General features: G+C 36.7%; 1 protein-coding gene and 1 pseudogene across 1 annotated transcript in view; both read left to right on the top strand.

Annotated features, from left to right (window-relative positions):
- The window catches only part of LRRC72 (leucine rich repeat containing 72), a 165,461-nt gene that overhangs the window by 118,928 nt on the left and 19,224 nt on the right, over positions 1-27,309 (top strand). Inside the window, exons 4-6 of the mRNA XM_069461931.1 lie at positions 1,254-1,327; positions 5,928-5,997; positions 25,491-25,572. The gene's annotated coding sequence lies outside the window, so the exon portion shown is untranslated. The remainder of the gene's footprint in view (positions 1-1,253; positions 1,328-5,927; positions 5,998-25,490; positions 25,573-27,309) is intronic.
- On the top strand, positions 23,886-24,576 carry LOC138377176 (large ribosomal subunit protein uL13m pseudogene; annotated as a pseudogene).

Here is a 27,309-nt window from a genome sequence, read left to right as displayed (position 1 = left end):
TGCAAAGTTGTGACTGTATGTAGTAGAGGCTGATAGTTTAGATCTTTAAGTTAAAATACCCAGCTGAGAACCCCTGCACCTGAGCCTGTGAATTCTCCAAGCCCCTAAATTCAGGATACTTCACAAGGGATCAAGGGAAGTTTGGGACTATAAATTTGCAGCTGTTCTCCATCACTGCGATACCTACTTTCCTCACTTCTTTAAATATTTGTTCATCCATTAAATTTAACTCTTCTTAAAGTCTTCTACTAAATAGCAAAACCAATGTCAAAATTTTGTAAATCACATACAAAAATTTATAAGTCAATTATCACTTCCCCGTTCATAACAAATCCCAGCTGAAATTTAGTGATTGTTTTGACTGTGATAATTACAGTGTCTGTCAGATTCCAGAATTGCAATGATTATACTTTTCACTTTTGTTGTGTCTTGTTGGCTGTACTCTTTCAAGGCAAATTATAGACAGAATCTAAATTTTTCATATGGTTTAGATCTTGTGGCCTATAAATGTTATTTTGTAATTTAGCAAAGGACCATAAGAAGAAAAAGCAAAGTACTTAAGTAACTATTGCTGGATTTGTATTTTCAAAACAAAACCTATGGGAATAAAAGTTGCTTCTTCTCCACCAAAAGTTCCCACAGTGTAAGGATGTTAGTAACTCATGAAAAATGAAGATGCTGCTGCTTCCTAAGCCAGGGAAAATATATTTATTCATTTATTCAGAGAAAAATTATATCTATTCATTCCTTTATTCATTCATGTCACATTTTTTTGAGAACTTACTGAGTGCCAAGCATAATGTGTTAGGCACAAAAAAGAATCTTCTATAATAACATATGTTAAATCCTGCTCTCTCCACCTCCAACTCTGATACAGAGTGTCTTCAATAAATGTAGGAGACATCAAATACTAATTCTTCATGTTGAAGGAGCATTCAAAAATAATTACTTAAAGACCAAATCATCCTACTCACAGAGAATCAAAAACTTGTTTTTGGTGTATATGTACACATATACATTCTGATTAAAAATTATTTACACATTTGTGCCCAGGATTAAGGATAATGAAATTCAACCACAAAAATGAGTAAATAATATATAATTGTGGTGTTGGAATTTATCAGTTTAGGGCGACTGTCTCCATATTCACCTTTCTTTTGATCTTCTTGTAGATGTTATTGTTATTGACTGCAAATGCCTCCGTATTTTTGCTCATTGGAATGTGGTTTGACAGATTAATTATATGTTATCAGGTAGTTGAAGATCAGTTAAAGATATGTGGCCACAAGAGGGATGCTGATGTCTTTGAGCTCTTCCTTTCTAAAAAGTAAGTATTTCTTACATAAAAAATGAAAGAGTATCACATTATAATATTTCATGGATTCAAATGTTCTTTTCCATTTCCTCCCTCAAGGACTGCATAGGCAAACACATTCTAATCACTTTACCACTTGTTGGAGTACACAGTTTATATTAGAGAGAAAAGATATTGAAATAAATGAAAACAAAGATTACGGAACCAGGCTGAGTTTGAATCCCAGCTCTATCTCTTCCAGCTGGGCAATCTTGGGTGTGTCACTTAACCTCCCTATTAAGATTGTCAGATTCCAAATCAATATATAACACATCCAGTTAAATTTCAGAGAAACAATGAATATAATTTTTTTCAATATAAGTATTTCTCACATAGCATTTGGAACATTAGTTGTTTCTCTGAAATTCACATGTAACCAGTATCCTGTATTTTATCTGATAACCCTATACCCTGTGTATAATACTACTACATTACTCACAGGGTTTTTGTGAAGATTAGGTGTGTTAGTAAAAGTTAGAGGAGGGCCTGATACACAGTACGTACTCAAACATTAGTACAGTTGATATTGATACTATTATTAGGAACAATGACATTATACTCCTATACTATATTAATAACCCCTATTATACCACAACTCCTAACACTACCTATACTAATACTTACTGGTAAGGAGGAAAACCTCTCCCTTATGTTAACACCCCTCTTTAATTCCACTGGAACTCCCCAAGGTGGCAGACAACAAAGTGGGTTTTTCTATAGAGTGGTTCTAGGACCTGAGATAGAACTCAGGTATAAGATGAAGAGGAAGTTGTGTGTAACAGTAGCCTCTGACACCACAGTTTTCACTAGCCAATAGTGACACTGCAGATTGCATTTTAATAACAATGATCCTACTCCTACTCTTCTTTTTCCCCTTTACTTTTATCAATGCCTGTGAATTCTAAGTATCATTTTGAAATAGGCTTGACATGTTTTTACTCATGTGGAATCTTTGGAACTCAGCTTCTTTATAAGGAAAATGCCCCACTTTATCAATGAATTTAATCACTTTTATCTCTAGTGATGTGAAGAAATTCTTTATTAATAAACATATTTCTTTTATTAATAATATTTATTTTTATAAGTACAGAGAAAAGCATTTATCTTTGTAATGGCTCTAAATCTCTTGGTAGTAATGGAATAAATAGATGGCCTATTTGAGATTTAAAAAAATATTTTTTTAGTATGAAACAGGTATGGTAGAGAATTCTGACTCACTTAAGGTCATGCTTTGATCCTTTCTAAAGATCAGTTAGTTTTATCATAACAATAAATATTTTATGTGGTCAAAAGATTTCATCCTAAACCTTTCATGATTTTGACACTGTACACTATTGATTACTAGGGTAAGTAGATAACAATAAGAATAGCTTTAAAACACTAGAAAAATCAAAATATTGATTCCCAACGGTGGAATTAATACCAGATATTTATGTTCTACTTGCACGAAGGACAACACTTTCTATATCCTAAGAATACTAAGTCACCATTTAATCCAGCTGGGGACAAAAAATATTACATAGTCCAGATGCCAATAAACTGAGTAAACTGGTTATTTGCCTAAATTTCTGTTGCCCCTGGAAAATGAAAAGCCCCTTACTGATGTATTCTTGAGTGATCACAGAAAACATACACTACGACAAGCTGTTGACATATTGTCAGCATGAGTCATTGCTATCATTATTAGAATTACCTCTGATTATCTTTGATTGGCTTCACCCTAGAATGTAACAGCCCATTATTGATTTAGGACAAGTTTATGTGCAGAATAAACACTTCTGACTTAAAAGAGTTAAAATACTCTTAAAAAATGAATCACTTTATTATAACATATTATCTAATCACCGAAAATTCAGCACTGATATTTACTACTACCAGAAAACTAATGCTGGTAACTTGGGCCGGGCACAATGGTTCATGGCTGTAATCCTAGCACTCTGGGAGGCCGAAACAGGAGGATCGTTTGAGGTCGAGAGTTGGAGACCAGCCTGAGCAAGAGCAACACCCTGTCTCTACTAAAAATAGAAAGAAATTAGCTGGACAACTAAAAATATATATAGAAAAAATTAGCTGGCATGGTGGCGCATGCCTGTAGTCCCAGCTACTAAGAAGGCTGAGGCAGAAGGATTGCTTGAGCCCAGGAGTTTGAGGTTGCTGTGAAGAGAGGCTGACGCCTCGGCAACTCTAGCCTGGGCAACAGAGTGAGACTCTGTCTCCAAAAAAAAAATGATGGTAACTTGACAAAGTTAATACTTTAAAGTATTAGTATATTAAAATAACTTTTGTAGGAAATCCTCTAAGTGAGGCATGAGATCCTCTATTGCTACCTTGTAATGATTGCTTTATTGTTTATCATGGAGACAGATAAAGTTAACTATCATTAATGGCCAATGCAATAGTTAAGGTACACCAAGGTCCAAACACTCCTTCCCAGAAATAGGACACATGCCTACAGTGAGAGACAAGAATGTATTTATTATGTGTGTAAATTTCCTATTAAAAGTTTCTTTGAAAGAGTCTGGAATATTTTGCTGTGCCAGGGAAGGGCTCAAAGGCTAATAGTACATGTCAAAAGGATACAGGATTATGCTTGAAAAGTCTTCTGTAAGAAATAATTTGAGAATTTTTTTAAAGCGTTAAGGGATTAATAAAAACTCTTTAAATTCAGGGAAGGTGAGGAAGAGAATAAATTAGAGAAAGAAGGGGGAGGAACAGATGTTCTTTACAGAAGAATGCCAGTTAATAAATGTAAAAAGAGTGAGAACATTAGAGAAAAATCATCATTTTATATCCCAAATCTATTGATTCAGGGAAGGATCATCAATTAAATCTAATGCCATCGAGTAAATAGTTGTCAGGGAACAAGGTACAGATGTGGTCTCAGATTATTGCTTCACATGATACAATTATAAAATTTGTACTTTTGCAATGGACAGAACTGGCAGATACCACCTTAACCAAATGACTGAATTTATCTTCACCAAGAGTGAGGCAAACTGACCTTTGCCTCCTGATGCAATTCAGTAATTACCACCAATATAATTGAGAAGTAGAAATGATCTTCCTTGAATTTGATCATTAGGAAACAATCAGACAAATCAAGAATGTGGGACATTCTTTCAAGCAATTATTCTGGACTTCTCAAAAAGTCAGAATTAAGGGACAAAAAGGAAAGAGGGTGACTACATTTAAAAAGACTAAAGGGTTATACCAATCAAAAATGCAATGCATGAAAGTTGATGGGATTCAGGATTTAAGCAAACAAACTGTAAAAGGAATGTAGGGGCAATGGGGAAAATTTGAATATGAATGGTAGACAGGATGATACTGAATTAAATTTAATCTTCTTAGGTGTGATGATGGTATTGTGGCAGGACAATGTCCTGTTTGGGAGGCAGGCATGCTGAACTCTTTAGGCTGAGAGGCCTGCAATAAAAAAAGCCTGCAACTTAGTTTCAAATGAGTCACCAAGAAAATTATCAACCAATAAATATATAAATTAGATAGAATGAGCATAAGTGTGGCAATATATTAAAAATTATGAAGGTTATACAAATGTTAATTACAATGTTCCTTCACCTTTTCATAGGTTTGAAATTTTTCAATATATTAATAAAAAGTTGGTGACAAAAGTTTATTTTGTCTAAAAATGTATACTTTAAAAAATAGGTATGTTTCATAAAAATTAGAAAAATATTAGTCCTCCAGTGTCCTAAAGTTAAAAATAATTGTGAGAGGATATTATCATAAATGAATTAATACGTGTAATAATAATTACATGAGTATTTTTAAAGTGCTTCAAAAAGTTCCTGGCATATAATATATGCTTTGTGGGTGTATGATAAATAAACAGAGACATATGTATACATACTTGGGACCCACAATTTCTGACCTAAGAAATAAAAGAGCTCCGAATACTTCAGGCTACATCAGTCAAATGTCCCACTATCCTCAGACAGCCACCTGTCCCCACCTGGTGTCTACCCCTTTGCCCAATGACCTGCATTAGCAGTAAGGACCAAGACCGCTTGGATAGCTAAAGTCCCACATTGTTCAAGAAGGGTGGATAATATTTTGATCCTATAATTAATAAACAATAAAAGGAGAATGGAGCACTTCACTCAGTCTCTGTCCCTTGGTGTCCTGCAATTTCTGTCTCCTAAGTCCAGTCTGGCCAAGATCGGACTGACTCCAAAGTAAAAACCCTGCAGGCAAGATCGAAGCAGGAGCCAACTGCCTTTCCCACATTTGCTTTAAAGTCCAATATCATCTTCACATTTCCCCCTTTGCCCTCTCCCCAGTAAAATTTGTTTTGAATTGAGGTCCCCATAAATTCAGTAATAATGAGGTGTAAATTTCTGCTAACTAGCTGACAAATTCTTAATCCAAATGAATGAAGTGATAATAATGGAATTTCAGAAATTAGCAGGTAAGCATACCAACAATTTTGAAAGGGCAGAGCGAGAGGACCTTTCTCTTACTCCAAAGCCATACTAACTACGTGACCAGCTGTACCCATGAGTGAATTAATCGTTGCTAAAGTTCACGTTTTTTTTTTTTTTTTTCTTTCCAGGGAACTGACAGAGGTCATTGATCTTTCTAGGTTTAAAAACTTAAAATACTTATGGCTTCATCATAACAAGGTAGTATTATATTTTATCTTTCAATTGCTAAAATTAAGTTACTATCTTAATTTCTTATTTTTAATAGAGCTAATCTTTAAAAGTATTGATATTTTATATTTAAAATTTAAATTTAGCTAAGAAACATATATAACATATATCTGATAAATCTGGTATATATGTGTGTATGTACGTGTATGTATATATTTACATACATATACATACACACATACACATGTCATGTTGAATAAGGACAATCTGTGAGATGCTGTCAGACTGCAATTTTACTTTTATCCCCCATATTTTGTCATAACTGCTCAGTGGAGGCTATTTCTTCCCAGGCTCATGGCAGAAAACTTGGGCAGTCTTCTGACCTTTTTTCATCTCTCTTAGATAATACAAAATCTTACAGTCCATATGTGTGATAGTCATAGTCTCAGTTCATAAATGGTAATCTATGAATCAGATGTCAATCTTCATGCACAAGTGAGACATCCCTCCCTCATTAACCAGCTGACAGCAGATGGCCACCTGCCTATGGTGTTAACTAGGATGGTGTGTTTGGCTGTTTTCCTCCCCCTCACCTTCATTCCAGCCTTCTCTAGGTTTGGTATAGAATGGGGTGGTATGTGGTAGAGGAAAGGCAAGGGAGAAACAAAGTTCTTTGCTTTGTTCCCTCTGTTACTAGCAGACGTTCAGAGTTGCTCCTTGTCTTTATGGATTATTCCGAAGCTTCCCTTCTAGGCTTCTCCAACACTGAGTTCTCTTCACTGGCTACTCCTGACCTCACCTGACCTTTATCTCAGCACTGCTTAACAACTGAGAGTTTCCTGGGATTGGCAAACTACACCCTAGGGGAGAATCCCTGGTCAAGTGTCCCAGGTCAACATTCCTACAGTGATCTGGTTCCCAGGACTCACACACCTTTGGTCTTTAGTCAGAGGCCAAGAGGGTTGGTACCTCCCAAATGCTACCCAAGATGATTTAGTTTCCTCAGGAAATGTCAGGCACCAGGCCACCATGTTCTCAACTGAGGGAACGTGTCTCAATGTCACTGAATGTGGTCCTTGGAGGTTCTCTTAGAGGCCAGGGTTTAGAAGGCAGGAATGGGGGCCTGTGTGTGGGACTTCAAGCTCTTCCCTAGCACAAGAGCAAGACTAAACTAAAATTCAAACCCAGGCAATTATTACAGTTAGCTAGTCAGTAAGTTGTTTTCAACTTTCAAAACCTCAGCTTTCCAACAGCTTGTATTTTGTTCATTACATAGTACGTAGAGACCCGAATCTTAGCATTTTGAATTTAGATTTTCAAATACTCACTGATAAAAACAAAATAATTTGAGTTTTCAGCAGTAGTGTGCCCATCAAGCAGTAGTCCAGATTCATAGCACTGAATCTTTAAACAGCCATGTTTATGAAAATATTTCAATATTTTATTGCATTTTTAGTCTTTTTTTTTAAAAACCAACTGACTGGAAAATGGAAAATGAAAGTGCTTTAGTATTAACTATAAACATAAATCTTATAAGCTGGAAATAATTTCTGGGAGAACAACACAAATACCTTCAAGGCCCAAGGACCTAACAACTGAAATGGAAAGTGTATGCACCACTTAAGGGCATATAAGTTCAAAAGTCTTTTTTAAAAACACTCTGCCAAAAATTATTCTTGATCACAGTGTGGGACTTCTGATTAGAAAAACATGGAAACCATCAGGCATGGCAACAATGACTAATCTTTGTTTTTAATGTGTGTTCCTTGTGGTGTTCAATGGTGTTCAGTTTGGAAGGAAAGAACCTGAACAAATGTTGGCAGTATGTCCAAAGGAAGAAGCATAATTAAGGGTTTTATAATATTTTTCAGCTTTCTGGAAGTGGATATTGTGGGACCTCCAACCACTCATTGAATTTTCATACAATTGACTTTCAGATGCATTATGCCCTAGGAAGGGATTGCATGAGCTATCGACTATTTTACTTTCTTTTATTTTGGAAGAGGTTGGACCTGGGAAGGGATGCAACAAGTGGCTGAATTCTTTTCTTGTGCTTGTTTATTTATATGCAACAAACTATCTATATTATTTCCAAAATCAGTATCACTTACTTATACCTGAAACAGAACTTCAGTGGTCATGGAATAAGTGAATAAGCTAAAGTGAGTTTTCTTATTGATCAATAATTACCTGAATATTCATACTCTATCAAAAATTAGTCTTATTCAGACCCAAACTCTGATGGACATATTAGCTACTATAATGTTTAGTCAAAGTTCATATGTAAAATTTTAATTATGAGTTCTTTAAAATGTAGATTACACTAGGTTGACCACCAAGAAGATATTACGCCACTGTAGAAACGGCATAGAGAATTGTGGTGAAAAACAACACTGACATATGAGTATAAATATTTAAAACTATAAAATTTTGTTACAAATGATCTGAATTCCTACATTTTAATGGGGGTTGTTTGATTTTTTTCTTGCTGATTTGCTTGAGTTCTTTGTCCATTGTGGGTATTAGCCCTGTATCAGATGTATAGCATGCAAATATTTTCTCCCATTCTGTAGGTGGTCTATTTGCTCTGTTGATTGTTTCCTGGGCTGTGCAGAAGCCTTTTAATTTAATCAAGTCCCATTTATTAATTTTTGTTGTTGCTGGGATTGCCATTGGGGTCTTCTTCATAAATTCTTTGCCTAGGTCAATATCTAGAAGAGTTTTTCCAACATTTTCTTTTAGAATTCTTATAGTTTCATGTCTTAGATTTAAGTCCTTTATCCATCTTGAAGTAATGTTTGTGAGAGGTGAGAGGTACAGATCCTGTTTCAGTCTTCTACATGTGGCTATCCAATTTTTCCAGCACCAGTTATTGAATAGGGATTCTTTTCCCCAGTGTATATTGTTGTCTGCTTTGTCAAAGATCAGATGGTGATATGTGGATGGTTTTATATATGGGTTCTCTGTTCTGTTTGGAAGTGGGCAAAAGACACAAACAGAAGCTTTTCAAAAGAAGATAGACTAATGGCCAATTAACATATGAAAAAATGTTCAGCATCTCTAATTATCAGGAAAATGCAAATCAAAACCACAAAGAGATATCACCTAACTCAAGTGAGAATGACTTTTATCAAAAAGTCCCAAAATAACAGATGCTGGTGTGGATGTGGAGAGAAAAGAACACTTACACACTGTTGGAGGCACTACAAATTAGTACAACCTCTATGAAATACAGTATGGAGATTCCTCAAAGAACTAAAAATAGACCTATTTGATCCAGCAATCCCACCACTGAGTATTTACCCAAAAGAAAAAAGCTATTTTACCAAAAAGACACTTGCACTGGAATGTTTATTGCAGCACAATTCACAATCACAAAGATGTAGAATCAACCCAAGTGTCCATCACTTCATGAGTAGATTAATAAAATGTGGTATACATATACCATGGAGTACTACTAAGCCACAAAAATGATGAATTAATACCTTTACTATCTTTTGTAATAACCTGGATAGAACTGGAGATCATTCTCCTAAGTGCAGTATCACAAGAATGGAAAAACAAACACCACATGTGCTCATTATTAAACTGGAACTAACTGATCACCACTCATGAGCACATATGGAAGTAAAACTCAACGGAAATCAAGCAGGTGGGAGGGGAAGGAGGGGATTGGAGAAATCACACCTAACAGGTACAATGTACGCTATTTGGGTGATGAGCACACTTGTATTATACTTTGACTCAAGCTGTACAAAAGCAATCCACGTAGCCAAAATATTTGTACCCTGTAATATTCTGAAATAAAAAAAAGAATGATATGAATTCGTAACCAGCATTGTTCTTATATTAGTGATTATCTTAGACTATCCTCTATTTTGGAAAAATAAGGCACAAGGAGTAAAATAAAGTCAACACATCTTTTTTTGTTTATTCACTTATTCAATCCACAGTATTTATTGAGGTCTATGAGGACATTATTGGTTGTCTGCTCGATGTCCATTCTCTCCTTTTTCCTATTCAACAGAACCTGGTTTTGGATTTGGTACATACTTCACCATTCTACTCAAGTAGGCGGTCCCACCTAGTTCCAGGGGTGGACCCTGAATTGTGTAAGCCCATCAGGTTAATCCCACCCTCCTGGAGAGTGGCTAATCGAAGAATGGGCATATAACCCAATTGTAATGGAAATTAAGGGCATATCTGCTAGGAAGCTTCTAGGATAGGTTTCCTTATTCCTAAAAGAGGGCACCAGAAGAGAGGTCCCTTGTTCCCTCTGGAGGTTTTCTTGCCTGGGCATGAAGCCAGGAAATATTCTACCAAGTTGCTGAATCCAACATTTGGAGAAAGGTAGAGCCCAGAGAATTAAGGAGTTGCCAAGACTGGAGGCTCTCACAACTTCTGGACTTGTTGATATGTGAGATAATTAATGTCCTTATTCTATGTGCTAATTTGAGTTGGGCTTAGAAGTTGCTTGGAGCCTGAAGCATCCTACTTGATATAGTTTATTCTTGTACTTGTTAGGCTACTAACAGAATATAACAATAAATGTGATGCCCCCTACACTAGTGATAAAATTAGGAGTGGCAGAGGGAGTGGCTCTGCTCCTGGGGAGGACATTGTATTTGCAAGCTGCCCTGGAATGAGAGAACGCAGTGATCTTCGGCGGCAATGAATATAGTTTGGTGAGTTTAGAGCCCAGTATGCTAGAAAAATGGGCACTTCTCCCAATCATTATCTAGCGAATGATGAAACTTGAGCTTCTGGTCTGAACCTGAACTAGCTGATGAAATAGGCACAAATTTCTTTCCAAGGACCTCTAATGTCCCAACTTTCCTAGGTTTGCTCTGGCAACTCTGGTCCCTTCATTATGCTCTCTGAGTGCTAGTTTCCTCCTCCTACTGCACAGATACTCACTGGTTCTGTGAATTTCTTGGGAATCATGTTTTCCTAATGTCTCCTGGTACAATTAGTGGGAGGCAGCTGCTCTCAGGTCTCTAGCCTCCCTTCTTTGTCTCATCCTCTAACAAGCCTAACCTAGAGAATTTCAGGTGCACAAGTTCATTCTTTCCAATCTTTCATGAGAAGTTAGGTTTGGCTCAGATAAGTAATCTAAGTGGTTTGCATTTTATACTGCATTTACATGGCACATACATATGATCTCTTTCTGTCTTGGCTCGTTACTTCAAAAATTTTCTTTTACAGACATCCAATAATGAGTTTTGCATTCATACTATTGGTGCCACGAAATATTACTATCCTATTTGTGCAAGTACGGCAGTACTTTGGTATATTTCATTTTGTCCCAGATTAGGGTAAACATTTGATGAAGAACCTGTATAAAGCCTCACCAAACAACTATCTAAAATAGAGTCAGGATTTCTGCTGTGTAGCAAAAACCAAACAGTTAACAAATTTTATAAATTCAATTTAAATGAAAAGACCTCTTCTGGCAAAGTCATTGTTTATAAACATAATCATCTAAAGAATAATTGAAATACTTATTTATAACAACATCACCCATACTGACCAGAGTCAGATTAGAATAAATGCTTTAAGAAAGATCTTGGGCTCATTCTTCTATGCTGTTAGGATATGTTGTTGTTTCCTATCTCCAGGACATGCAGCACATATTAAGAATTTGGTATATAGCACAAATTTATGTACTTTAGGGAGGAACATAGATGTACAAAATTAGCAAATCACAATTCAAAAATTGAAATAACTTTTTAATGTGCTGTTACAAATATTTGATAAGAATTCTTTGAGTGGCAATACTTTTCTTCAGGTAGTTTTACAATGTGCTTCATATCATGAAATTTTTGTTGGCCTCTTCAGTGAGATTTATTCGTGTATTAAGTTTGGGTATATATGTATATTTATTCATTTATTTATACATACCATACTTTGTTTCAAAAAAACCATTTAGAGCAGTACAAACTCCATGATAGGGTGTAAAAGCTATTAAAAACCAAAATGTACTAGCCATGCATTCGATATAGTTTGATCTCTTACCTGTTTCTGTTACTTTAGGACAACATTAATTATATCCTTTATGTCAACTTTTTTGAAAGAATTATTTTGCCAAATATTTAAAACTTCCTTAAAATGTAAATCAACATAAATAACCTAAACAACACTTCACTGCATGGGTGTGAAATTTGGAGATATGTTCACTATATACCTAGTTATGATTTTAAATGATTTAACCAAGAAATATACCTATTTTTGGAAAGAGCATATACAAATATTTCAGTAACTTGGAAATGAGGGGGGAAAACATGAGAATGAAAGTTTGTTCAGATTGGTTAAAAATAGTTATTTTTGAATAAAGTACAGATTTTATTTCTAAGTAGTGTACATATTTTAAACTAAGACATAAATGACTGCATTGTGTTAATTTGTTGGACAAAAATACCATAAAAATGAACTTAGTAATCTTGAAAGTATGGTGACATTTTTCCTTTTTTATTCCTACATAATTCATTATATGTATATTATTAAAATTCTCCTCAACTAATAAAGCTCTATGTAAATTTAGGAAATACTGTAATTTCAGTACTTGAATATACAATATATAAAGGAACACATAATTATAGAATTATTCATAATTTCACTATGTCATTTAATCACTGCTCTATGAGTTTTTGCTCCTAAGGATTTCAATCTCCCTGCTACTGACTTTTTGAACTGGATAATTCTTGATGGTGAGGGCTGTTCTGTGCATTTTAAAATTTTCAGCCACATTCCTGGTCTCTACCTATTAGATGCCAGAAGATTCCCCCCCGGAATGGCAAATAAAAATATTTCCAGACATTGTCAAATGCCCCCGCGGGGGCAAAATTGCACCCACCTGCCACGGAAAACCTCTAAATACAGAAGACAAAGTGATCTTTGGAAACGTAAGTGAAAACATGTCACTTCTCTGCTTAAAACTTCCCATAGTTTCCTGTTACTTTCAGCCAAGTTCTTATAGGAACCTACAACGTCCTACACAAGTTAGGCCTCTACTTATCTCTCTGGCCTCATTACTTACCATCTCTCCCTGGCTCACACTGAACTAGCCACACCAGGCACCGCACTGTCTCTGGACCTTGTTGCTGGCTTGTCCTCAGTGCTGTTTCTGCAGATATCTACTACAGTGGCTCACTCCCTACCTGTCCTCAAGAGTTAGTTCAAATATTACCTCCTCCCTGAGGCCTGCCTTGTCCAACCTTCCCTAGAATGTAACATACCTCCCTCTGCAACTCCCTGGCTTTAGGCTTTTTTTCCCAAAGCATGTATCAACTTATACCATAATATATAATTTACTTATTGTGTGTATTGTTGATCTAATCTTTCCCTACTATAAAAAAGGCAGGGATTTTTGTCTATTTTGTTTACTGCTATACCCACAGAACTTAGCACAAAAGTGTGGCACATAGTAGCTGCTCAGCAAATGTTTTTTGACTGGAAGAATGAATAAATAAAAACACTGATATTTTCTCATAGATACATTATTTCCATTTTTGTCAATGAATCACAAATGGCATATAATTGATTATAAATTTGAGGAGGGTAGGTTGATAATATTTTGCTTAGTATTTACTTTTCTTTGCATGAGTACCAGTGAAGGTAACAGTTCACCTGATGAAAACATGCTTTGGCTGACTTAAGCAGAAAAATAATTTATTGAAAAGATATTGGTAGATATCATGGAGCTTAAGAATCAAGTTCAGAAAGTCTCAGGATCAAAGAGAACCATGGTCAAAACCATGCCACAGAACTAGTTTCCACAAACACTGTTGACTTGCCAAGCGATAACAAAAGTGCCAGCTTGCACTGTTGGTGTCACCAGCACCAGACACTGGACACATCCAGCATCATCACTGCCACCATTTCCACTGCTACAAAACACGAGTATTGTTGTCTCCATCTCTGCTACCACCAGAATTAACTCTCAACTGTCTCCACTTTGCATTATGATTTCTTGATTCAAAGTTAAGAGTGGATGCAATCAGATGGGCTTAGCCTAGGCCTGCCAACAGTCTGGAAGAGCAAATAATGATGCAAGTAGGGTCTGATTCCCACCAAGACCCTTTAGATGGGGAATTCCTTGTATTGTGGGAAGACGGTTTAGATGCTGGCAGCCAAAAAATATGACAAGTGTCTCCCACATTGTATTAGATAATATTTAGAAAGATTAAAATCAAAGGAATAGCACCAATATCTGCATCAATTATTACTGTTAGAGTGCCTGGAACAGAGTATTTATTTAATAAATGGATGTGGAACTGAAAGCTAGAGTATAGCTATGGTTCTGTCACTAAGCAACTATTAATATTTAGCAAATTACATAAACTCTTTAGAGCTATGTTTCCTCTTATACAATACGGGGTATTCTTCCTGACTCTTTCAAGGGTCATGAAAAAGAAATGAGATGGCATGTATGGAGCACTAAGCAAAGAAACTTGTGTATGGTAGTCACAGAATAAATATGAAGACCCCATTTCCCCATTCTTTGTTTTTTAATTGTTTTGTTTTTAACAGAGCTATATATGCATAGAGTAATTCTTTCTGTTGAAAGAATTAGCTAGTTCTACAAGTTAGCAACAATTCTGCACACTCTCCACCACTTATCATTCCCCAGATGCAACAAATTTCACTTCTTTTAAGTGATCTTATGTTATCAGCATTTCTCTAAATCATTTGCTGGTATTGCTACTACTTCTTGGTTTTTCCTTTCAAGACAGTTGCTATAGAGTTCCCACTAAGGAAGATGAGGATTTAGTTCTTTCTCTTTCCTGCCCTCCTACCACACATATGCATACTTTCCAGGCCCCATTCTCCTGATGTGGTTGTATTGTAATTTTGGTTAAATCAATATTCACTGGTTATATTGTTTTGACAAAATAGGCTCTTCAGAGCAAAGCCATATATTACACTTTATTTTTCCTTTATTGTACTTACTCCAATTCCCTGGAGCTTATTTTCGTTTGATTTTTTTGTTTGCTTTTTGTTTTGTGCTGAATTGTGTTTCCTCCAAATTCATACATTGAAGCTCTAATCCCTAGAACCTCAGCATGTGACTGTATTTGGGGACAGGGCATTCAAAGAGATAATTAAGCTAAAATGGATCCTTAGGGTAGACCCTAATCCATTATGACTAGTGTCTTTATGACAAAAGTTTGGAGGGAAGGGAGAGAGAGAGAAGTGAAAGAAAGAGAGGGAGAGAGACCAAACATGTGCACATACAAAGAGAAGATCATGTGAAAACAGAAGATGGCCATTCTACAAGCCAAGGAGAGTGCCTCAGAATGAAACCAACCCTGTTGACACCTCAATCTTGGACTTTCAGCCTCCAGAACTGTGAGGAAATAAATTTCTGCTGTTTAAGTCTGTGGTATTCGTTATAGCAGCCCTAGGAAACTAATACAGTTTTATCAGCTATTATCACTTATTCAAACCAAACTCTCTGTGAATTGACCAAATATATTCAATGCATTTAATTATTTTTATTTCTTGAAGAACGCTGCCCAGGACTTGCTCCAATCTCAACTGCTTGCTTTGTGTGCCTGTGCACAACCGCAGTCACCCTTCGTCACCACCCTGGGGATGCCCTTTGCTTCTCTTGTTTCCTATACTGCACAGCTTTCTTTTTTCTGGATTACATTCTCCAGTGGCTTCCTGAGAAAGGGCTGTAGATGGTAAATTTTCAAGATGGTGCCTTCCTACACTATGTTTATTCAATTCTCAAAATTTGGCCCAGTATTTTGGCTTATTTGGTGTCCTGGTGTCCCTTGTGTTTTCCGATTGTTTGTTTGTTGTGGTGAGATACTTAACATGAAATCTATTCTCTTAACAATTTTTTAAGTGCACAATACCATATTATCAAACATAGGCATGATCTTGGACAGCAGATCCTTAGAACTTATTTATCTAACATAACTGAGACTTTGTACCCATCGAGTAACAATGCCCCATTTCCCCCTCCCCTCCTGCCCCTGGAAACCACCATTTTCCTATCTGCTTTGATGAGTTTGACTGTTAGATACCTGGTAAGTGGAATTATGCAGTATTTTTCCTTCCGTGACAGACTTACTACTTCAGTTAGCATCATGTCCTCCAGGTTCAGTCATGTTGTCACAACTGTAGGGTTTCCTTCTCTTTTAAGGCTGAATAATATTTCATTGAACGTGATTAATAGATTGTCTTTATCTATTCATCTACTGATGGACATTTGGGTTGTTTCCACCCCTTGACTATTGTAGATAATGGGACTATTGTGGATAATCGGTTTCAATTCTTTTTAATACATACCCAGAAGTGGAGTTGCTGGATTATACAGTAGGTCTATTTTTAATTTTTGAGAAACTTCCATACTGTCTTCCCCAGGGGCTACACCATTTTACATTCCTACCAACAGTGTACAAGAATTCCAATTTCTGCACATCCTTACCAATACTTGTCTTCTGTATTTTGATAATAGCCATCTTAATAGGTGTGAGGTGATTAAAATGTATATTTTATATTACCTTTTTTTTGTTTCTAGGACAAAATATCCTCTCTAATGTCCCTGAGCATAATGATGATAGTGGTATTTGTGTTGCTTCTGTCTATGTAATATCTATTTTCTCTAAATTAATCTTATTTTCATCTATTTCTTTGGATCTTTGTGCTTCATGGCAGAATTTTGCCTCAAACATCCTTGGCTAACTGGTTGTATTGAAGATAGCAGTCTAAAATGTTGATTGGAAGTACTGAGCATGTGTGATTGGGGCTTATTAACTGTGAGCTTCACTGTAGGGTTATCTAGCAAGGCAGAATTTTGGGGAAACCCTGACATTAGTATTTTTAGGTCTTTCCTGTTAGGATGGTAGGAGACCCCAGAAAAGCCTCTTCAATCTCCTGCCCAAAGGATAAAGACTTGACTGCCAGCATTCTGAGGGCCAATCTGGGGAAGGAGGGCTGGGAATTCTCCACATTCAGTGTGCATACATTCCCTTAATTTTCCTACTTTCAGTGCAGACCCTCTGCCTTCAACTCTGATGTCTAATGACGAGGAACTCTGTATTTTATTCTGTCCAGGGAATAAACCCCCAGTCTTTTGATGTGGTAGAAGAGACTCAGTTGCCTACCAGTAGATTGGATGCATTCTGTAGAAATAGAATTGCTCATTAAACAGCTTTCAGTAATGCTTATTTAATCCTCTCCCCTTTACCTTTACCTCCAGTTACTGGGTAACTGGTTGGGTTCACTGCCTTCTGCTCAAAAGGAAGCCAATACACTGGGATAGCAGGGGTTACAGCAGAGAGAAAGTTTAATATCGCAGGCACCATGCGAGGAGATGGGAGGAATTTCTCAACTCCATCACCCCAAGAATTCGAGAGAAAGAGTTTTTAAAGATAGTTTGGTGGGCAAAGGGCTAGGCCATGGGGTCTGCTTATTGGTGGGGGATGAACTCATAGGGTTGGGACACAGAGATTATCTTCTCAGTTGGGATATTTCCTGGGCAGGAGGTCTTGAGGCTGTTGGATCAATTTCTATGCCTATCCATGGGTCTGGTTGGAATCAGTAGGTCCCCCTGGAATGCAGAGTCTGACAAATACTTCAAAGACCAGTGTTAGGCTTTACAATAGCAATGTTATCTATAGAAGCACAAGTCTTTGGAATTTACAATAGCAATGTTATCTATAGAAGTAATGCAGGAAGTCACAAATCTTGCACCTGTCAGGGGAAGATATTAAGCAGTAACCAGTTACAGCAGTAATGAAACTAAGGAAAAATGGCTGGTTAACTTCTGGCTATATCTACATGTTTATAAAAATCAGGCTTAGATTACTATTTATACCTTATGGCTCTACACTGTTTTAATATAGATGGCTTCAGGTCTTTTTAGAACATTGTGATATATACAGATGGTCCCTGATTTAAAATGGTTCAACTTATAATTTTAAACTTTACTATGGTGCAAAAGCAATATGTATTCTATATGCTTTTCAACTTAGAAATGGATGGGATTTGTAACCCCAACCTAAGTCAAGGAGCATCTGTATCAGGTTGTTTTCTGGTTCAGGATTTGACTTTTTTATTTCTACTAATTCTATTACCTTTTCACCATATGTTTTCTAACTTCCAAAATTATATTGTGGTTGTCTCATTTCCTGTTCTCTCTGTCCTTATGGTGATGTCTTTTAAAATAATCATGTTACTGTTCTTTTAAATTAATTTTTGGATAAAACAAAATTAGATGTGTATTTATAATCTAAATCTTTAACCAGAAGTCATTTTTCTCACATACACAATCTCATGTGTATAATTTTTAAGTCCTCTTTCAAATCTAAAGTTCTGTGGTCTTGTTTCACAATAATACAAACTTTTGAGGCCATTTTTTATACCCGTGGCACTATTTGGATTTAATGGATGTAGTCCCTGTGATATTGTGAAATATATATTTGGTCTTTGTCCACACTTCCTGGCACATAACTTCTAAAATCTTTGGAATCTTCAAAGTGATAAGTGGTTTTTGTATGCTAATGAGTTGGCTGATGGCTGGCAGCCCCTGGGTAGCTTCAGGATGGGGGCTGGTCTTGGAAGGATCAAGGCAGGGTTGGAGGCTTGGTACATCAACCGCACCCTCCAGCTTCCAAGGAGGGGAGAGGGACTGAAAGTTAAGTTGATCAACAATGGCCAATGATTTAATTATGCCTATGTAATGAAGCTTCCGTAAAAGCCCAAACTGACTGAGTTCAAAGAATTCCTGGGTAGCTGAACACATAGACGTTCTTGGTAGGTGGCACACCTGGAAGCTGCAAGCTCCACATCCCCCTACCTGGCCCTATGCATCTCTTCATCAGTATCCTTTGTAATATCCTTTATAATAAACCAGTGAATGTAAGTAAGTGTTTCCCTGAGTTCTGTGAGCCACCGTAGCAAATTAATCACACCCAAAGAGCAGGTAACAGGAACCCCAGTTTATAGCCAGTAGGTCAGAAGCACAGGTAAAACAACCTGGAGCTTGCAATTGGCATTGGAAGTGGGTTGCAGTCCTGTGGGACTTAGCCCTCAACCTGTGTGATCTGACACTATCTCTAGATAGCTAGTGTCAGAAATGAATTGAAGACACCCAGCTGTCGTTTGCTGCAGAATTGATTGCTTGCTTATTGTGTGGAGAACAAACTCTATACATTTTGGTCACAAAAGTCGTCTATGTTGTGATGTGAGAGAAGAGGAAAAACAGTTTATTTTTTTTATTCAGTTCTCAAAGCTGATTTCATAAGCTGATATCTTAGGGAGTTGTTTTGGAGCACAATTTAAGGGGCATTCAGTTTTCTCAGATCACACTTATCTATTAAAAATGACCTAAAAGTCAACAATTAGAGAGTCATTGATCATAATCCTCTAATTTAAAAGAAATCCCCCTGGGATGGCTAATATCTTAGTCTTAATGGTCAATGTAATAGTTTACCTCTAGAACATGCAGAAATGGGACTCTAGAGCAGGTTGAAAGGAATGAAGCGGGAAAGAAAAGGGAATAATGGGATGGTCAGGGTTAAGAGTGTGCCAGGAGGAGAAAAAGGAATGCTGAAAGGAAGGGTTGAAGAAGTCAAGAGCATGTGCACTCACATGTATATGATACTGCTTTGTGCCAGTGTTGGATAGTTCTTTTAGCTTGGGTTGATTGGTAACCATAGTATTTCTCTAGGTTCTGCTGGAAGGTCTTTTTAAACACATAAGAACATTGCCTTAGGGGTGGAGAAAGAATAGGACAGTGCCTGGGACTCAAAGTGAGGGCAGCCAGGTTGGAGCAACTGTCAAGAGAAACCCAGATTATTTGACAGGTCAAGATTAAATCAGATGGATGGAACAAGTCAAGTCAGTGGCTCAAGCTGAGTCTGGGAATGAGCTGGGCTGGACAGCTCAGCTTCCTGTCCTGGGTGTTAGCAAAAGTGTAGTAGTTTCCACGAGCCCCTGGAGCCTGTGTCAAACTCCTGTGCCACCATATGCTAGCTGGATAATCTTGGGTAAATTACTTAATTTCTCCATGCTTCAGTTTCATCATAAGCTAAAAATAGTGCTCCTACCTCATGAGTTTATAGTGATGATTAAATGAGTTGTGAGACTTTATACACACGCATATATACACACACAGCTGGTCATGGTAGCTATGCCTGTAATCTCAGCACTTTGGGAGGCTGAGGCAGGAGGATCGCTTGAGGCCAGGAGTTAGAGACCAGCCTGGGCAACATAGTGAGACCCTATCTCTATTAAAATAAGAAAATTAGCCAGGTGTGGTGACTCAAGCATGTAATCACAGCATTTTGGGGGTGAGGTCGGAGGATCCCTTGAGCCCAGGAATTCCAGCCTGGGTGACAGAAAGAGACCCTAGCTCTATAAAAATAAATAAGTAAATAAGAAAATAACTAAATAAATAAGACTTTTGTAAGGATCATATTACATAATCTCTCTGAAAACATCTAGCTCAATGCCCAGTTCATAATAAGCACTTAATATATATCCTTTCTTCTCTTGTCCCTAAATCGGTATTTCCCAACTGGGGATGACTTTACCCCCAGGGGGCATTTGGCAATGCCTAGAGACATTTTTGATTATCACAACTGGGGTGCATGTGCTACTGGTATCTAGTGGGTAGAGGCCAGGAAAGCTGCTAAATGTGCTACAATGCCCAGGGCAGCGCCCACCCCACTAACTCCAACAAAGAATTATCTAGTCTAATATGTTGACAGTTGTAGAGGTTGAGAAACCCTGCTCTAAAAGAATGCCTCCTTAATTTTAAATTTATGATGGTATACATTTTTCTCTGGTAATACCTCAGTGATTACCTGTAAGTGCTTTATATTAAATATAAGACATTCAGCTCTATAAAATTAATAAAAATGCTTAAATAATAAATAAACATTTATTGAGCACTTGCTATATGCCAACCCTAGAGCTAATATATGTGATTTGTTAAATGTCATGTTAAATATAAATCCTACAGCAATCTTGAGAATCAATACTATAGATTTTTCCAAATGGATAATTATAATAATGTTTTACTTTAATAATGGCTTGAATATCTGGACAATCATCATGTCTTCTAATTCCTGTTCCTGACTTTCACAACTTATTGTATTGCAATGTCTATTGAGTCCTATGAATTCTACCTTGGAACTGTCTCTCAATTTCCTTCACTTCTTTCTTCTCCCAACACCACTACTCTGCTTTGGGCCACCATATGGGCCACCATATGTTCTTCTGAATTAGAGTAACACTCTCCTTATTCATCTCCTGCCATTGTAGTTACTATTTCCCCTAAACTATGCTCCACCCTGCTGTTTTCTTTCTAAGATCAAATTGGGCAATAACATTCCTCTGCACAGTCTTTTAATAGCTCCCAAAGGTCTTCATGATCTGGCTTTGTCTCATTCCACTCTATCTCCCCTTACCCCCTCACCTTAACAAACAGTGAAATCTTATAATCCCCATAATCATGGCCCAAAGATGTTAATGCTTGTGGGAAAACTATGATTCTATAATCAAGATCAAACTGTCAAGTTTATTAGTGTTCTTCTTGTATTATAAGTAATACAAGAGAAATCAAAGTCTCAACTAATTAGTAATGTTCTATTAATGTATGGTCAGCAGGTAACAGGAAAAGGGGGGAAGAAAAAGTCAAAATTTCCACTAGTATGTTTTTCCTACGCTGATGTCAGATGTGGCTATTATTAAAGCAGGCAGTGGTGAAAGGAAGAACAGAAAGTGGTGAATTGCTTCCAGGAGGCCAGGAGAAAAAGTAGAAAGGGATAAAAAGCCAACTGGGACCCTTACTTTCCTGTTGTTAATGATTTCTCCTACCTGGGGGAAACAGGGCTCCACTCATGATTAACAAAAGCTATGGTGAAATTATTGTTGGTCCTTCTGAAGGAGTCCTGATGTAACTTGGCAGAGATGAGTCTGTAAATGGATGAGGTAAACAGTATTCATGCCTTTTGTAGCTTCATAATTCATGAATATTTCCAATGAGTTTTCTGAGATATGAGAGGGGAATGAGTAAAATTTCCAATAAATCCTAAGTCAGTTGGGCTATTTATCTGAATCTATTCACCAATGCACAAAATATTTCTATTTAACTGACAATAACAGTTCCTATGAAAAGCTTCAGAAAACACAAAACAAAAATTTACAACCATGAGCAAGCATATATTCCTGTATATATAAGGCATTAGGTCATTAAATATGAAATGTCTGATTTCGAATCAAAAGTGTAGTTTATTATATCCCAAACAAGGGTACAATTAATCAAAGTATGTGCCTAAACTATCAACGCAGTTTTGCCAGTTTACTGTAGTTTGTTTATGCCAGCAGTGAAGAAGCCTGGGGAGTGAGTGCCAATGAAATCGCAAAAGACGTTTTCCATAGCTTGTTGAGAATTGAATATTTTTCCTTGCAAGAAGTAGTGCAAAGCCTGAAAGAATTGGTAGTCAATTGGTGCAGGGGCTGGTGAATATGGTGGATGACAGAGAGTTTCTAAGTCCAGTCTCTCTGTAGTTTGAGTAGTGTTGTTTGTGCGACATGTGGTCAAGCATTGTCTTGCAAGATGATGGGTCTGTTTCTGTTGACCAATCTCAGCTGCCCAATGGCAAGCATCCTGATCATTTCATCCAACTAGGTGCAGCAGACATCAGCTGTAATCAATTGACCAGGTTTCATGAAGCTGTAGTGTGGATAATATCAGCACTGGACCACCAACAGATACCATTAGTTTTTTTTGATGAATATTTGGTTTTGGACTGTGTTTCGTCACTTCATCTTTATCCAACCATTGTGCTGAATGCTTGCGATTGTAAAAAAAAAAAATCCATTTTTCATCACACGTAACAATACAGTGTAGAAATAGTTCACCTTTATGTCATGACAGCAAAGAAAGGCAAGCTTTGACACGATTTCTCTTCTGATGCTCGTTTAATTCATGCAGTACCTATCTATCCAGTTTCTTTACTTTGCCCATTCGTTTCAAATGGTCCAATACTTATGTTGAAATCCTAACACTAAAAAAAAAAAATCAAATTGTCCAATACTGTTGGAATAGTAACATCAAACCTTGCTGCTAATTTCCACATAGGTTGAGATGGATTGCTTCCGTTACAGCTTTCAGCTCACCATTAGCCACCTTGGTCTTTGGTTGCCCACATAGCTCATTTTCAAGATTAAAATCACCAAAACAGAACTTCTCAAACCATTGACTTACTGTGCCACATCCTTCCCAAACACTTCATTGGTATTTCAAGCTGTCTACACTGCATTGGCTCCACGACACAACTCACATTCAAAAATAACACGAATTTTTGACTTATCCATGCTTTCACAAAAATTCCTCTTAAAAAATTTGAAAGACAATCACACGCCAACATGTGCATTTGAAAGACTGAAGATGTACCTCTACAATAAAAATAAAACTAGATGCGTCAAAGTGAAATGTCAGAGATAGTAACTATCAAATTTAGTACTGAAGGAAATCGGACATTTCATACTTAATAACCTAATCCTAAACACTTGATCAGTGATAACTTCATGAGAATCTTTTCCCTGCTAGATCCTATTTAATAACAATGGTATCATTCTTATATTTAACTTACCTGCTGTTTTTAGAACATACCTACCCCTCTTCTATGGCTCTAATGTGTCTCATCCTCACAATTCAAACAAATCTCTAAAATTTTATTGAGGTCATAGAGTCAATATTTTTAAGAATGGGGTTCTCCTTACAGGATAACAAAGATTTCTGAGGTACAGTTTAGCACTGAATACCCTGTATCACGTATGCAGTACTTAATGGTTCATTTCAAGAGAGTACGTTTCCAATCCACCAAATTCGTTGTTTTTGAATCTAATCTTAAAAGTAAGATGCAAAAAGGACGGTCTCACTAGTGAGAAGTATGTCAAGTTTCTCCCGGGCGCCCCAGCAATGGGCTACTTTTGCTCGAATGTGGTATCTCTTAGATGGGAAAATGCAGCCCCCTGGCAAACTTGCTGCTGTGGCATCCATAAAACTTCAAGGATTACATAAACTTGTGTGCCATCAACAAAGTGACTATTGGGATCATGTCGTCATTATGAACACAAGACACATTGCATTTTCTGGAAACAAATGGAAACAAAAAGTATACTCCTCACATACTGGCTACCCAGGTGGATTTAGACAAAAAACAGCTGCTCAGCTCCACCAGAGGGATCCAGTGGCAATTGTAAAACTAGCTATTTATGGCATGCTGCCAAAAAACCTTCACAGAAGAACAATGATGCAAAGGTTGCATCTTTTTCCAGATGAGGATATTCCAGAAGATATTCTTAAGAACTTAGTGGAAGAGCTTCCTCAACCACGAAAAATACCTAAACGTCTAGATGAGTACACACAAGAAGAAATAGAGGCTTTTCCAAGAGTGTGGTCTCCACCTGAAGATTATTGGCTGTAGGAGAATGAGAATTGCAGAAAATAAGAGTGAGGTGATTGAAACTTCTTTCTGATGAGTTTCTCTAACCTTCAAGGCAGAGTGAACCAACTGCTACAACTCAGCGTGTGTTACAGGTGCTGGATGTTTGTGGGGAAAGATCAGGAAGGTATATTCCTTCAACAAGAAATTGTAATAAAATATACTATTTAATAGAAAAAAAAAAAGTAAGATGCAACTTCACCATATTGTTAGGAGAGTGAGAGGCAGAAAGGATTAGATGCTAAAGAAATATGGCTGTTTTCCCTAGGGAAGACACAAAACTCTACTGATCAAGCAATTAATTCTACAGGTCAAACTAAGTGTTGGGGCCCAGTGCAGTGGCTCAGACCTGTAATCCTAGCACTCTGAGAGGCAGGAGGATTGCTTGAGCTCAGGAGTTGGAGAGCAGTCTGAGCAAGAGCGAGACCCCATCTCTACTAAAAATACAAAAAATTAGCCAGGCGTGTTGATGCGCTCCTGTAGTCCCAGCTAGCTACTCAGGAGGCTGAGGCAGAAGGATTGCTTGAGCCCAGGAGTTTGAAGTTGCTGTGAGCTAGGCTAATGCCTCGGCACTCTACTTAGGGCAACAGAGTGAGACTCTGTCTTAAAAACAAACAAACAACAACAACAACAAAAACAAAGTGTTGGGGTGGTTAAGATAATGGAGGTCGTGAGCACGTGAGTTGGTAGGAAAGGCTTGTGGAAAACAATGAACTGTGATCGATGAGTGGGATTATGCTATGCCTTGCCCTCTAGTTGCAGATGGTGACTGGTCAAGGGAGTTTGGCTGAGTTGTGGTAACAGAGGTTTAAGTTAGCTAAAAACAACCTTTTTCATCAAACTCTCCTCAAAGACAATCCAAATGCAATGCCAGACCAACAGGTCACAAATAATAATAGCTGCAAAGATCAAACTTCTATGGTCTTATTATAATTATGCTTATGTAATTATACAAATAAATAATATATACACACACACACAAACATTAATTATATATAATTATTTTGGAAAGTATATTGTTCACTAACTCTCACTAACTCTCATTTTTAGCTCCATGGAATAACATTTTTAACCAGAAACTATTGTCTGGCAGAACTATATCTAAACAACAATGCAATATTTGACCTAGAAGGTACGTCTTAAATTTTCTCTGCTGATTGAATAAATTTTCAATTAAGCAATAACTTTGAACTATGGGAATTGCTAATGACTTACAAAAATCTGTTTTAACATTTTTGTTGAAAATATGTGATGGGATCTATTTTTTTTAATTAATTAATTTATTTATTTATTTTTATTTCAGCTTATTATGGGGGTACAAAAGTTCAGGTTATATATATTTCCCATGTCCCACCCATCCCCCTGAGTCAGAACTTCAAGCGTGTCCATTCCCCAGACAGTGCGCATTGCACTCATCATGTAGTTATACCCCCATCCCCTCTCCCCAACCCCCACCTCAGTCCGATACCCAATTGGTGTTATTCCCAAATGTGCACTTAGGTGATGATCAGGGAAACCAATTTGCTGGTGAGTACATGTGGTGCTTGTTTTTCCATTCTTGGGATACTTCACTTAATAGAATGGGTTCCAGCTCTCTCCAGGAGAACAAAAGGGATTCTATATCACCGTTATTTCTTATAGCTGAGTAATACTCCATGGTGTACATGTACCACAATTTACTAATCCACTCATGAATTGATGGGCATTTGGGTTGTCTCCACATCTTAGCAATTTGTGAATTGTGCTGCTATAAACATTCGGGTACAGGTGTCTTTTTATAGAATGACTTTTGTTCTTTTGGGTAGATGCCCAATAATGGGATTGCTGGATCGAATGGTAGGTCTACTTGAATCTGTTTAAGGTATCTCCATAATGCTTTCCACAGGGGTTGCACTAGTTTGCAGTCCCACCAGCAGTGTATGAGTGTTCCTGTCTCTCCGCATCCAGGCCAACATGTGTTGTTTTGGGACTTTTTGATAAAGGCCATTCTCACTGGAGTTTTTAATGTTCTTATGTACATTTCATTTTAAGAAATGTGCTGTTAGATTACTTTTCTAATTCAATATTGTCATGTGTTTTATTCAAAATGTAAAAGAATATTTTTAACAGAAATTTTAGAAACAAACTTGATATTGTGGAAGCAAATTTTAAGAATATTTGGATGCATTAGTAAATACAAAAGTTTTATGAATCTTAAAAGTTTTTACTGGCTATAACTTTTACCAGCCAAATTCCTGTTTTTACTGAGTTTATTTTATATGTGCAACAAGCTTTAAGCTAACAATTTCAAGCCTAATATAAAAGTATATGGTGTACCATGATCAGGAACTATAAACAGGTACAGTATAAAACACTTTTCTTTAATATCATATATTATAGAATCAAAATATTGTAAATTTTAAGACCAACCATGATTTTCTGTACCACCAGGAAAGAAAATCTTGCCAATTACACTATGTCATGGTTATCATAAAGACATATCCCACTTTCACTTATGTTAAAAATGTGGGAAAATGTGTAATTTAGAATCAACAAAAATGATATGAATATCTGACTTTTTATTATGTAAAGAAAATACTTAGCTGTGCAAGTTAGAGGAAAGCACTGAATTAGATGAGTAATTATTCTCTTGACTAGCATTATAAATCTATCATTGGCCAAAAAAACCCCAAAACAAAAAAACAAACAAAAAGAAGAAAGAAAATAACTCCTCCAAAATCAAGCAAACAAATAAAATCAATTGCTATGGAAAAAAAGTAAAACAGTAACAATAGAAAGAAATTGACTCTATAGTCCCACATTGCAATCAATTATTTGAATTCATATGCTTTGTTTTAGTCTTAATAATAATTTCTCAGTATTATTGTCA

This window comes from Eulemur rufifrons, chromosome 29 (genome assembly GCF_041146395.1).
Source record: "Eulemur rufifrons isolate Redbay chromosome 29, OSU_ERuf_1, whole genome shotgun sequence".
Lineage (NCBI taxonomy): Eukaryota > Metazoa > Chordata > Mammalia > Primates > Lemuridae > Eulemur > Eulemur rufifrons.
Note: the sequence above shows the minus strand (reverse complement) of the source record. Positions and strands in the feature narration are given on the sequence as shown.